A 14304-nucleotide genomic window follows, 5' to 3' on the forward strand; every position below is an offset into this window, starting at 1 on the left:
TGTCACGTAACTGTGTCGATGGGTGAGAAACTCCATTCTGTAATGGAGTTTCGAATTCAAAGGCTTCGTCCACACATGGAGCACCCTCTCCTTCAGGAAGAAAAATTAGGGTTTAAAGTTCCATTAACGATACGGTCATATGAGACAGAGCAGTAGCTTGGGGTGAGGGAAGCACAGGGGAGGGAATCAGGCATGTCCTTTCCAAAGGAACCATTCCAGCAATTTAAGGAAACCGCGGAAAAACCAAATCTAAATGGCCGACGGGGTATTGAACTGCCTTGTTCCCGCATATGAATTTAGTGTACTAACATCTGTGATTCCTCGTTCCGTACCTTTAAGTGAACATAGTCAGTATCTCATTTTTGCGGAAAGTTGTGAGCAAACTGTAGAAGAATCTTCGTTAAACCACAACGGAAGGAAACGTCGTTTCATCGGACTGGTGCAATTTATTTCTTCGTATCGTGGGAACGTGCCACCTTACCACCACGACAGCTGGAGACGGGACGAACCCACGCGATTTTTCACGGAAACAGACCTCCCGTTGGGTTTTCCCGATTGTGAATGACAGTTCTGTGAAATGCTCCTCTAAGGGGATGTTGCCACACAGCGCCCCGAAGGGAGGTCTTAAAGGGTCTCAGCACTCCGTTGTCCCATGGGACAGGAGGTGGGGTGTGTGTGTGGGGGGGGGGGGGAGGGGAGGGGAGGAGGGGATAACTGTGAACCGAAGGGAAACGGAAGTGGCGGCACCACTTCAGTAGGTGGCTGACGGAATTGCCTACATTCTCATTCCGCGACCATCGTCTTTGTGATGCTACCTGACCATTTCTTTTCAGTACGAACTTGGATATTAAAAGATGTCCTTTCTTCCAGTTCCTCTAATGATTTCGCTTGGAGACGATGACGATAAGGCGAAATGAGGTGAAAACGAATTCACACAACTTGGTACCTCTCGTCCTTGCGCGATGTCACTAGCATACGTCAGATCCAGCAGCAACAGTCTTCCTCCAGTCAGTCAATGGCTTGCTTTTCACCACTAATAACTTTTTCATAATGCGGGGCCATGGTCGTAATATATTTCTTTTAAGTCAGTACTGCCATTAGACTATTGTTTATTTGCAGTGTTACAATTACACGATCATGGTTTCGGCTTCAAAGTGCCATTATCAAGTGTTTTAAGTGTTATAGTGCCTAAGATGGCATACTGTCGTACTTAAAAAACACTATTAGACACATTGTCTAGGGGTCGATATTTCTGGTAAAGCCTACTGCTTTGTTTTATCACTGAATATACCATATGAGTTAAGATGGTATACTCAGTGATAAAACAAAGCAGTAGGCTTTACCAGAAATATCGACCCTTAAACAATGTGACTAATAGTCTATTTTAAATACGACAGGATGCAGTCTTAGGCACTGTATAACACTTAAAACACTTGATAATGGCACTTTGAAGCCGAAATCATGATCGTGTAAATGTAACACTGCAAATAAACAAGTCTAATGGCGGTGCTGACTTTAAAGAAACAATGGAGTAAGCCAAGACAGAGAGATATCTGGGAGCAACAGTCCGTTGGGATATGAAATTCAGCTGTGGAAGAAGGCTCCATCTTAGGTTACGTAAGTGGCAAAATTCGACTGACGCCTTCCTGGAAAACTCCAGCGAGCGTGTACCGAAGAACCACCACGGAAAGTAATATATCTTTAACTGACTGAAAGACGTTACGGTAAGCTGCGCCCGCTCAGTTTTCAAGATAGCGAATATTTCCCAGAAACCTGTAGTGCTACCTTCTACGTTTTCTTTCCGTGTGGAGACGAACTAATATTATTAAATCTCGAACGTGTACGTACTTATGATTTGTAGCAGAATGAAACTTGGTCCTTGTTGCACGCCTCAGAAATTGTCGAAGGTCCTCTATCAGCAGGTTGGTCTAAAGAGTACAGCATTTTACTTGGCGGCATAGTTCTGTTGAAGGTCGTAAGCCGTTGATTTCTCCGGCCTCCTGTGTTCGAAGTGACTCAACCAGCCAGTTGTAACGGGGACTTACACTTAAATGTGGATTCATCTCAATGTTTTCCTCATTCACAAATCGTTGCCAGAATGAAACAATCCGTAAATAGTGGAAAAACAAATCCTAGGACCCACTGGAAAACGACCCTGATATTTTGGGTTTGTAGCCCGAAGTAATGAGCTGCTGCTTACTGAATAACTAGAAAAGTGCTGAGAAAGATGTTTGGAGTGTATGCTGGTCTTGGGCAGAGATAGTGCTCTCGTTCCTCACTGAGATAAAGCGGGGCCCCTGTGGACGTCTTTTGTCGCAAAGTAAAGTTTCTTGGATCATCACGATCCGAATACAGACCTAATCTTATTGCTGTATTTATATCAACTTACATACTTCGCAAGGCACAGTATGTTGCGTGATGGAGGGTACTTTGCACCACTACTAGCCATTCCTTTATTGTTCCACATACAGATACAGCGAGGAAAAAGACTATCTGTACGCCTGCGTATGAGACCTAAGTTCTCTTATGTCCGTGTTCCTTACCAGCACTGTGTAGGATCGTTCTGCAACTAGCTTCAAATGCCGGTCCTCTAAGTTTTCTGAATAGTGTTCTGCGGAAAGAATATTGTCTGCTTTCCAGAGATTCTCATTTGAATTTACGAAGTATCTGCGTAGCACTCGGGTGATGATCGAATCTACCCATAACAAATCCCTCAGCAATCTTCCAAATTGCTTCAATATCTTGTCTTAATCCGATATGGTGTGCATCCCAAACACTCGAGCACTACTCAAGAATGGGCCGCACCAGCGTTCTATACACGGCCTCCTTCACAGTTGCACCACACTGTCCTCAAATCTGTTCAATAAACCAAAGTCCAGCATTCCCATTTCCAGCTACCGTTCTTACATAACCTTGGATTTCATCCGACCTTGGATTTCATCCGAGCAACTTTTGTATAAGACAACACTCCTCTGCTGCAGCTGATTATGAGTTCGTTTTACTCGAGCGACGGTCTGGTCGCAATCGACTATTCGTAAGTGCGGGCGCCTTTCGTGCCTGCGGGAAAATCAGTTGCCAACCACCCCGCGAGTGTGTCTATGGCGTCAGCAATCTACGGACTATGCCGAGTGTGGAGTTATAAATTTCTGAGCATGCGCAGCATACTCGGAAATTTATGAGGGCTATTGCGACAGCTGCTAACTTCGGAAGTTAACCTATTCTTGTCGAGCTCACTGCTATTATAGAAATAGATTTTGTACTTTCACATCTACTTAACCTCTGTGTTTGCTTTGTTTTCGTGACACACTGGAATGGTTCTACGAGGTCGTGGTATATTTCCTACTAGTATTGTCATAAAAGTCGAAATATCTGAAGCAGAAAGGAATTCATTTTTTACATAGAAAAAGCCTGCGTTATGCATAAATAAGAACGTAAATAGTTAAGTTTTTAAATAAAAGTTATTTAAACATCGAAAAAGTCAGTTGTTTGACGAGAAAAGTAATTTTCGATGTTATATGGCACTTAGCAAGAAAACAAGCTACAGAGAATACAGCATTCTAGATAATGTTTGATGCGTTTACAAGTTTGTATTTTCTAGAGCAAATAAATGTATATATTTGGAACTGTTTGGACGACACTTTTCATGTTCTTTCACTTCACAGGCATGTAAAGAATTTACCACCCGAACTTTGAGAAGAACATCCACTTTGAATTTTGCTTTCTTAGTTAATAAATTTTATTATTATTGCTTCTTCCTATATTTTGCTACTACTGGGTGGTTAGAATTAAAGTATAACTACCACAGAGCTCCACTGTGGGCTGCAATTATCGTATGGCATCTCAATTTGGTATATATTCTAATGCGTTAATGCGGACTCGATTTACGCTGGAAAAAAATTAGTTCACATTTTGGCCACAAATTGCAAATCTGGCATGTACAACATCTCGTCTCCGCTGCCCAGATTGAACAAATTGTGTAAGCGGCGGTTAATAATATCAACATTATGCCTTTCTCACTTGTCTGGCCTTTTCTGTTAGTCACGTACCTAATACATTACACATGGAAACATTTCTATACGTCTTTCTTGCATTCACAGTACCAGATTTCCATCTGGTGGCTAAAATTGGAACTAATATTTTCCCAGCGTAAATTGTTTCCGCATTAACGCATTACAATATCCACTAAATTTCGCTCTCATACGATAATCACAGCCCACAACGAACCTGTGAGTAGCTGCGCTTAAATTATGACCTCCCGGTTTATTTAGATTTTTTCCTAAAAAGTATAGCCCCCTCATAATCTCACATTCACCGTTCAGGTGCCCATCTGCACAGCACGGAAGCTCTCTCAACAAGCGCAATTTTCGTGCTGACGTGCAAAAGAATCTGTCGAGTAGTCAGTTGAGACAAGAAGATCGGTCGCATAATGTTACAGTAATTCTCCATACATTGCCTGTACCGAGGAAACCTGTTCTATCATATTTGATTAAGGCAGTACCCTCCAAAAGCGAAACGACGACGATAAACATTCAATGGATTAATAGAGAACGTGGAAGAATATCATGTAATTCCTAGCTGTGGCGCTGCGAAACATCATTTACGGGACCGAGCGAGGTGGCACAAATGTGAGAAACTGGACTCGTATTCGGGAGCACGGAGTTTCACATCCCGTCCAGCCATCCAGATAATATGTTCCACATGATTTCCCTATAGCTTAACCCAACTGTCTGGTCGGTTCCTTTGAAAGAGCCTATTTCTTTCTCACCCTTCCCCAATTTGAACTAGTGCGCACACGACTTATAATAATGACGACGGGACGTTAAACACTGAACAGTTTTTCTTCCTTCAACATTCAGAGGATCCGGTGTGTCTAATACATACTGATAAGTCACCACGAAGATGACCTTCGTCAGATCTATCCGCGTGATGATAGCGTAAAACCGAATCACTTCTTTCCCTGCGAAAGACTCACTGTGGATCTGTGTACTGCTCACAGAAGCGTATCCGTAAAAAAAAAAAAAAAAAAAAAAAAAAAAAAAAAACTATTACGAGTAGTGGGAAAATCCGGCCCCTGTGAGCAAACAAGTACAGATTTCATCAAGAAATGAGCAGAAACGAGTATACCAGAAAAACAACTTACAATAATGATGAGTCTTAAAACTAGTCTAGTATATTAACAGCACGCCTTTGCCTGCCGCGTCTCTTCTGAGATCGTGACCATACTGGTTGGACCCTAGACGACTGGAAAACCGTGACCAGGTCAGGAGAGTCCCGATTTCAGTTGGTAAGAGCTGATGGTAGGGTTCGAGCGGGGGGCAGACCCCCGCGAAGCCATGGACCCCAGTGTCAAAATGACATTGTATAGGTTGGTGGTGACCCCATGATGGTGTGGCCTGTGTTTATGCAGAATGGACTGGGTCCTCTGGTCCAATTGAACCAATCATTACCCGGAAATGGTTATGATCGGCTATTTGGAGACTATTGCAGCCATTCATGGACATGTTACCAAACACCGATGGAATTTTTATGGATGACAATGCGCCATGTCACCGGGCCACAATTGTTCGCGATTTGTTTGAAGAACGTTCTAGACAGTTCTTGCGAAGGGTTTGGCCACCCAGATCGCCCGACATGAATCCCGTCGAACATTTATGTGACATAATCGCAAGGTCAGTCCGTGTACAAAATCCTGCACCAGCAACACTTTCGCATTTATGGACGTCTGTAGAGGCAGCATGGCTCAATATTCCTAAAGGCGGCTTCCAGCGGTTTTTTGAGACCATTCCATGTAGAGTTGCAGCACTATTTCGGGCAAAATGAGGCCTGACACCATATCAGGAGGTATCCCAAGACTTTTGTCACCTCAGTATTGAAGCTAAGGTTATGCACAGAATCTCTCTCTCTCTCTCTCTCTCTCTCTCTCTCTCTCTCTCTCTCTCTCTCTCTACCTCTACCTCCCTCCCTCTCCCCCCCCCCCCCATCTAGGTATTAATACTGAACCATTGTTTGTCGTAGGCTGACCAATAATGTTTAAACTCACGGAAGCCTCCGCTCTTTTCTATTCTAAGACAATCACTCTTTAAGAACGCCCCAGGATTTTGTGAAATACAGTTTAAGAAAGCCTCAAACACTGTTGACAGCTGATCCCAGTAGAATTAACGGAGTGGTGTTTGTGTGACGCTGCAGCCATTATGGTAATACGTTCAACGGGAAATACTTTACAACTGTCTTCTAAGTTGAGACCTACGGTACTAATGCGGTAGTAGTCGTTCGTTTATTATTGGTTTACGTTGACGCATGTAAAAAAAATGGCAATGGCTCGTTGAAGAGTTCTGCAGCTCAAACTTTACCACAGTAGTCTGAACACTGGTAAGAACTGTATATATTTAATGCCACCTTTTACACATCTGTAATTTTTCAAGAATTAATTTTCACTGTACAGTGGTGTGTGCGCTGGTTTAAAACTTCTTGGTAGATTAAAAATTGTGAGCTGGACTGCCGGTCAGGGTGGCAGAGTGGTTCTAGGCGCTACAGTCTGGAACCGCGCGACCGCTGCGGTCGCAGGTTCGAATCCTGCCTCGGGCATGGATGTGTGTGACGTCCTTATGTGTAGTTAGGTTTAAGTAGTTCTAAGTTCTAGGGGACTGATGATGACCTCAGAAGTTAAGTCCCATAGTGCTCAGAGCCATTTGAACCATTTTGTTAACTGGACTAGATTTCGAATCCGGAACCTTTGCCTTCTGGGGACCAATTGCTCTATCGGTACCGAATGAGCTATCCATAGACTATTTACGGCGCCCCCTCACAAGTGGGACAGCGGTATTGGAATAGTGCTCGTCAATCTGGGATCCGTACTAGGTAGGACTGGCAGAGGAAGTAGAAGAACCAGAGGAGGACAGCACGTTTCGTTACAGGTTCACTTAGTAAGCACGGAAGTGTCACAGAGATGGCCAACCAACTACGTTGGCAGACACTGCAAGAGAGGAGTCCTGCAACACTTTGTGTTTGTTGTTTAAGTTCCGCGAGCGTTCGTTCCTATAAGAGCAACCAATATGTTGTATCATCCTGCTTGTATCTCGCGGAAAGACCATGAAGGTAAAATTAGGAGAGATTCGAGCCTACATCGAATCGCACCGGGAGTCGTTCTTCCCGCGAACTGCTCGCGAGGAGAACAGGAAATGACGGTGGTACATAAAGCTCTCTCCGCCACACACCGCAAAGTGTAATAATGCTGTGAGGGCGGGTCGTAGGCGTGGCTGGATAGCTCGGCTTCTATCCAGTGTGTGTGTGTGTGTGTGTGTGTGTGTGTGTGTGTGTGTGTGTGTGTGTGTGTGTGTGTTCTAGAGGCCTGTTCACATTTAGGAATCGAAGGAGTGTTCACTTGAGTAAATAGTGCTAAAGATTTCTTACAAGCTCGTACTTCCTTTGGTTCATGCCATTACTCGGTGTTACAAAAGGATGTACTAGAATATAAGACAACTCTGCAGCAGCCATTCCAAACAGTTTTCTTTAGATTTACGTCTGAGACTTAATAATAAAACACCTCCACATTTAAACAACGCGTGGAAGTCTCTAGCCTCCAAGGCTAGAAGCAAGTGTTTTTCAGTAATAATACCAGCAGCAGGTAACTCTTGCCCGTCTAGCCAGCTTATTAACGCGTCATGGACCTTGCCGTCGACTTTAAAACTCTCTATGGAGCTTTCCTTTGTCAACACGGGACGAGAGGCTTCCTGCGCAGGGGATGACGCGAAATTTTCCACTTCTGCGAGGTATGTTTATTCAAGAGACAGTATGGGTACACGACAAAGTTGAATAAATGTCATCGTTCTTCTTTAAACGCAGAGGTAATTTATCTGATACTTACGGTAGCAGAAGAACTTGTCAAGCGTTCTTGTAATTGCAAGTCTTCAGAATTTCTCCGTCCATTCATTTAGTTCCTCTGATTTCATATAGGCGCTAAGAACCATTTCCTGAAAGTTTCCTATTTTATTATCTTCCTGGAAGCTTTCTATTTTTTGATATAGAGTATAACGCACACAGTTTTAGAAAAGTCATATATCGCCTACATCTGAAGACGCACTCCGGAAGCAAGTGCACGGTATATATTGGGAGGTACTTCGTGCAAATGTTAGCGATTATCTTTTCTATTCCATTCGCCTTTGGTGTAGGGAAAAGTGCTTCTGCTTCTGCACATGGGCTAATCTCTCATAACCTAACGCGAGATATACATTGGTGGCTGTCTTCTTCCAATACGGGTTCTCTCTCGCGAGAACTGCGTGATAGTTCTTCCAAGGATTCTTATTTAAGTCTGACAGTGAACAGAAAATTCATCACATTGGACATTGCTTTTGATGATTGCTCATTGCGTTTGGAAGCAAGGCTGTTTAGTTGACCATTATGGTAGTGTTAAAAACTTTCTCTATTTGCATATTCTCTCAATAACTTGAAGCTGTATCTAAAAACCGGTATTGAGCGGAAATCAAAAGCAGCATGACAATTGATGGTAACGTCTTAGTAGAAATACTTAGAACCACAGCTGTAATCACTCATAATATTATGAGATTATTACAGAAGCTCGAACATTGTGAAAAGTGAAGCAGATAAGTATGACTGATATAAAAAAGCCACAAAGGAATTGCAAACATTGGACTCAAGCGGACATCGATTGAAACCAATGGGGAAAGTTTAAAATTTGTGCCAGATTAGGATTCGAACCCGGATCTCATGCTGTTTAGGCAGATGCTCTGACCACTGACCCATCCGGACACAGTGGTCATCCCAACTGCACGGACTACCCTAGCACGCTTCCCGTCAGACCCAAATTCACAACTTAGTCTCACACTACTAATGTAGTGCCTCTTGTCCATTGCCATCATTACTCGCGGCATTTCGCCGACTCCAGTAAGAGTTCGAGCCCGGCTTGCATCCACACTGAAGAGGTCAGTAGCTGTAACCTTGACTGTACGAAGATAACGAGCAAGGGGCACTATATTATCAGTGTGTGGATAATTGGAGTCAGACGGCAGGCGTGCTAGGCTAGTCCGTGCACATGGGGCCACCACTGTGTCCCGACGACTCAGCGGTCAGAGCAACTTCCTATGGAGCAGGAGACCCGGGTTCGAATCCCAGCTCAGCACAAATTTTCACCTTCCCCAGCGATATCAATCACTGACCACTTGCCGCCAATGTCTGTACTTCCTTTGTGTCTTAACTCATAGTGGCTGCTGGATCAAAATACTGTCTGTTCTTTCGAACACCACATATATACACATATCAACAAAGTTTTGCATCACTTTGGTTCCGAAAGTTCCGGAACCTGTACAGAAAATTGGAATAGTGATCAACAAAAACATCATTTCCACCCTTTTTATTGCTCATGAAAACCGCACATTGCATGTTGTACCACCATACAGTGAGACCTTCAGAGTTGGTGGTCCAGATTGCTCTACACACCGGAACCTCTGATACCCAGTAGCACGTCCTCTTGCATTGATGCATGCCTGTATTCGTCGTGGCATACTATCCACGAGTTCATTAAGGCACTGTTGGTCAAGATTGTCCCACTCCTTAACGGCGATTCGGCGTGGATTCCTCAGAGTGGTTGGTGGTTCACGTCGTCCATAAACAGACCTTTTCAATTTATCCCAGGCATGTCTGGAGAACATGCTGAAGTAAGTCATTCACAAGATGTTTACGATGGAGACGCGAATTGTCGTCCATGAAGACGAAAGTCTTGCCAATATGCTGCCGATATGGTTGCACTATCGGTCGGAGGATGGCATTCACGTATTGTACAGCCGTTATGGCGCCTTTCATGACCACCAGCGGCATACTTCGGTCCCACATAATGCCATCCCAAAACAGCAGGGAACCTCCACCGTGCTCCATTCGCTGGACAGCGTGTCTAAGGCGTTCAGCCTGGCCGGGTTGCCTCCAAACACGTCTCCGACGATTTTCTGGTTGAAGGCATATGCGATACTCATTGGTGAAGAAAACGTGATGCCAATTCTGAGCGGTACATTCAGCATGTTGTTGGGCCCACCTGTGCCGCGCGCATGGTATCATGGTTGCAAAGATGGACCTCGCCATGGGCCTCGGGAGTGAAGTTGCGCCTACTGCGCACAGTTTGAGTCTTAACACGATGTCTTGTGGCTGCCCGGAAAGCATTGTTCAAGATGGTGGCGTTGCTGCCAGTGTTCCTCCGAGCCATAATCCGTAGGTAGCGGTCATCCACTGCAGTAGTAGCCCTTGGGTGGCCTGAGCGAGGCATGTCATAGACAGTTCCTGTCTCTCAGTATCTTCTCCATGTCCAAACAACATCGCTTTGCTTCACTCAGAGACGCCTGGACACTTCCCTTGTTGAGAGCCCTTCCTGGCACAAAGTAACACTGCGGACGCAGTCGAACGGCGGTATTGACCGTTTAGGCATGGTTGAGCTACAGACAACATGAGCCGTGTACCTCCTTTCTGGTGGAATGACTGGAACTCATCAGCCGTCGGACCTCCTCCATGTAATAGACGCTGCTCATGCATGGTTGTTTTAATCTTTGGGTGGGATTAGTGACATCTCTGAACAGTCAAAGGGACTGTGTCTGTGATCAAATATACGCAGCCAACGTCTATTTTGAGGAGTTCTGGGAACCGGGATGATGCAAAATTCTTTTTGATGTGTGTATTTGGTTAATATAGTTTCATCTCGATCTTCAGCAATAGCAATACTGTCTAGTGTTAGTATGAGGAATAATTCGCAACCTTTCCTACATTAACAGTCAACTCTAAGGATTTGCTCTTCAGTTACCAGCCATACGCTTCGTAAGTCATTACTGGGTGAAAGTGTTTCCATTTTATTCCCCCTCCGGCGACTACCGCCACACCAGTGGTATAATACGTCAGGCGCATAGTTTTGCAGTGCAGATGTCTGGTAGAAGAATATATGCTGTATGGTTGTATTTCTGAATGTAAAGATAAAATTCGGAAACCTTAAGAGTACCTGAGGCGTCCTCTGGAACAACGACTTAACGGAAATATACTGAGATCGGGATACAGGGCGTGAACCGTTTTAAACCGTTTCAAACTCTCGTACATAGATAACATTTCAGTCAAATATCAGCGAAATATAGTGATTTCAGAATATATGACGTGGTACAGTAATACTCGTAGATAAGACGTACGGATTTGGATTTCAGTTACGTCATTCTGGGAACGCCCGAGTTTTTATGTGGCTCACACGCACTAGGCAAACACCTTCAGCCTGTCTCCACGTGTTCGGTGTGTGTCGAAATCACGTTTCTTGTGTTCGGTATGTGTCGAAATAACGTTTCTTATGCATTCAAACAGGTTCTTAGTGAGCTAGATGAGACTGAGCGGAGCGTGTCCAAGAGCTTCCCAGGAACTGAACTTGGGTTCTCTGTCAGTAGCCGGTAATGCTACCGATTAGAATACGAAGACCGCCGAGAGAAGGGTTAAATGAGAGACATACTCCTTCCGAAAGTAAAAAGGATTAAGAAAGAAGAAAATATTTGAAAGAATGAAGTGTTGGATAGACAGAAGAGCAAAACACCCTTCTTACAATAATAAACTATAATAACCCTTGTATAACGACCGCCCTAATGAATTGTCTTATTGAATTAGTATTGAACTGAATTGCATTATTGAATAACAGCAACCTGTATTAACCTTTGTTCAACTAAATAAGAGTGGTCTAATGAAGACAGTAAAATAAATAAATAAATAAATAGATGATGATGATGATGATGAAGATGAAGATGAAGATGAAGAAGAAGAAGAAGAAGAAGAAAAGGTGTCACATTTGGGTTCAATTTACTACAGACTATGAGCTCATTAGAAACGAAGCACAAGCTCAGTTTGGGAAAGAAAATTTTAGTGATTCACGTGTCATACAATTGACTGAAGACCTGTAAGAGCAACAGACTGACACAACTTCAGCAACGTCTTAATTTACACGATATAATCAGTGTGCCCTCACCATTATCACCATTTCACATAGCGCTAACACTGAATACACGTCTACGGACTGCCTACGACAGCCTGTACTTGGGAATTTGTTTCGGTTTTTTCCGCCTACTTTCGGGAAAAGTGATCTTACTCAGCTTCCTTGTATTCAGGAATATGTCGCATTTGTCACTGACGGCAACAGGTACTGTCCGCCTATTTACGGGTACTTTCAGCTGGCTGAAATGTTTCCTTTAGTTATTCACGCTGCAAGCCCATTAACGTGGGTTAGCTCACGGGGCACCTTCTAAAAAGTGGAATTCCATGCCATTACCGAGACCGTTAATTTTCATGCTAAGTTGTTCTCAAAGAGACGACTTTCGGCAACTAATATAGAAGATGGACGTTAATAACACCGACAAACTAGAGGAACGAATTCCGTACTGGAAATTGAAGAAAAAAGTCCTATGAACATGTGTTCGGAAAATAACGGTGTGCATGCAACGACAACATATCGTCCTGGAACACAGTAGAGAGCTGCATCGCATCCATGTCACAACAGCTATTCAAAACGGTCTCCATGGAGTGCAGCGCACGCGTTCACACAGGGCATCATAGATTGCCGCACTCTTTCGAACGTTCGTGCCCCTCTTCGAATCACATTAGAGCGTGAACGCGCTTTTGAAGGGTCTGTACATCAGCAACTGGATCAGCACGCACAACGCTTTTTCAGATGCCCCAGAGATAAAAATCCAGGGGGTAATCTAGGAGGCCACGCCACGGAGACTCCACGTCCTATCCAACATCCGGGGAGGATGTTGAGGTGTTGGCGAACTGTGATGGGGGAGAGGGGTGGTGCTCCGTCATGCAGAAACCACATAACCTGTCATATTGCCAAAGGCACATTCTGAAACAGCCTAGGCAGAGTATTCCGCAGGAAATCCAGGCACGTTCATCCGTCGAGGCGTTATGGAATAATAACCGGTCCAAGTATGTGGTCGCCAGAATTCCTGCCCACATATTGCTGCTGATGAGACGCCTCACTCATTCCCCGAGGATAGTCAATAGCCCACAGGTGACGATTATGTGACCGAGCGGTTCTAGGCGCTTCAGTCTGGAACCGCACGACCGCTACGGTCGCAGGTTCGAAACCTGCCTCGGGCATGGATGTGTGTGATGTCCTTAGGTTAGTTAGGTTTCAGTAGTTCTAAGTTCTAGGGGACTGATGACCTCAGAAGTTAAGTCCCGTAGTACTCAGAGCCATTTGAACCATTTTTTGACGATTATGCAAATTGATGATGCCTGTTCTGTTAAAGGTTGCCTCATCTGTAAAGAAAACTGATGACAGAAAATCCTTGCACTCGTTGCAGGTGATAGGGATAGAAGCGGTCGAAATGCAGGATAAATATAATCTTACTTTGGGTTGGACCATATTGGCGGGCCACATGCCTGGAGTTTGTACTATGGTTCGTCTAAATATCCTGTAGAACCTAGTCCTCCAAATCTGTTGTTCGCACAATCCGCCACCTCTCTCCACGTTCGTCTGTCTGAAAGGAGCCATGGTCATGCAAACGCCCTAAAAGGTCTTGAAATGTTGTGTGATGTAGTTGGTGCCTGTGAGGCTACTTTTTTTGGTATAGCCTTGCTGCCTCTCGACCGTTTCCATCTGGTTGGTTGTACACAAACACCATCTCGTCTTGTTCCCGACGCGAATACCGGACCATTCTGCTGCGTACATCACACAGCATGCAACACCCAAGAAAAACACGGCGCGTGGTCGGAGGAATTTTCATTCGTCAGCGCCATCTACCGTGGCAACGATGCATTTCAGGAAAGGTTTTCACAGGAACTTTTTCCCCCATTTCCAGTCAGGAATCCGCCCCTGCAGTTTGTCGGTTTTATTGACGTTCACTGTCCGCTACAATTTAGCAAAACCAGCACCTAGATAAACATGGTGTTACAAAAAGGTACGGCCAAACTTTCAGGAAACATTCCTCACACACAAATAAAGAAAATATGTTATGTGGACATGTGTCCGGAAACGCTTACTTTCCATGTTAGAGCTCATTTTATTGCTTCTCTTCAAATCACATTAATCATGGAATATAAACACACAGCAACAGAACGTACCAGCGTGACTTCAAACACTTTGTTACAGGAAATGTTCAAAATGTCCTCCGTTAGCGAGGATACATGCATCCACCCTCAGTCGCATGGAATCCCTGATGCGCTGATGCAGCCCTGGAGAATGGCGTATTGTATCACAGCCGTCCACAATACGAGCACGAAGAGTCTCTACATTTGGTACCGGGGTTGCGTAGACTAGAGCTTTCAAATCCCCCCATAAATGAG

General features: G+C 44.3%; 1 protein-coding gene across 1 annotated transcript in view; it reads left to right on the plus strand.

Moving 5' to 3' along the window:
- The window catches only part of LOC126174994 (NADPH--cytochrome P450 reductase), a 210567-nt gene that overhangs the window by 66692 nt on the left and 129571 nt on the right, over positions 1 to 14304 (plus strand). The gene's annotated exons all lie outside the window — the stretch shown is intronic.

The sequence above is a fragment of the Schistocerca cancellata genome, chromosome 3 (assembly GCF_023864275.1).
Source record: "Schistocerca cancellata isolate TAMUIC-IGC-003103 chromosome 3, iqSchCanc2.1, whole genome shotgun sequence".
Classification (NCBI taxonomy): Eukaryota; Metazoa; Arthropoda; class Insecta; order Orthoptera; family Acrididae; genus Schistocerca; species Schistocerca cancellata.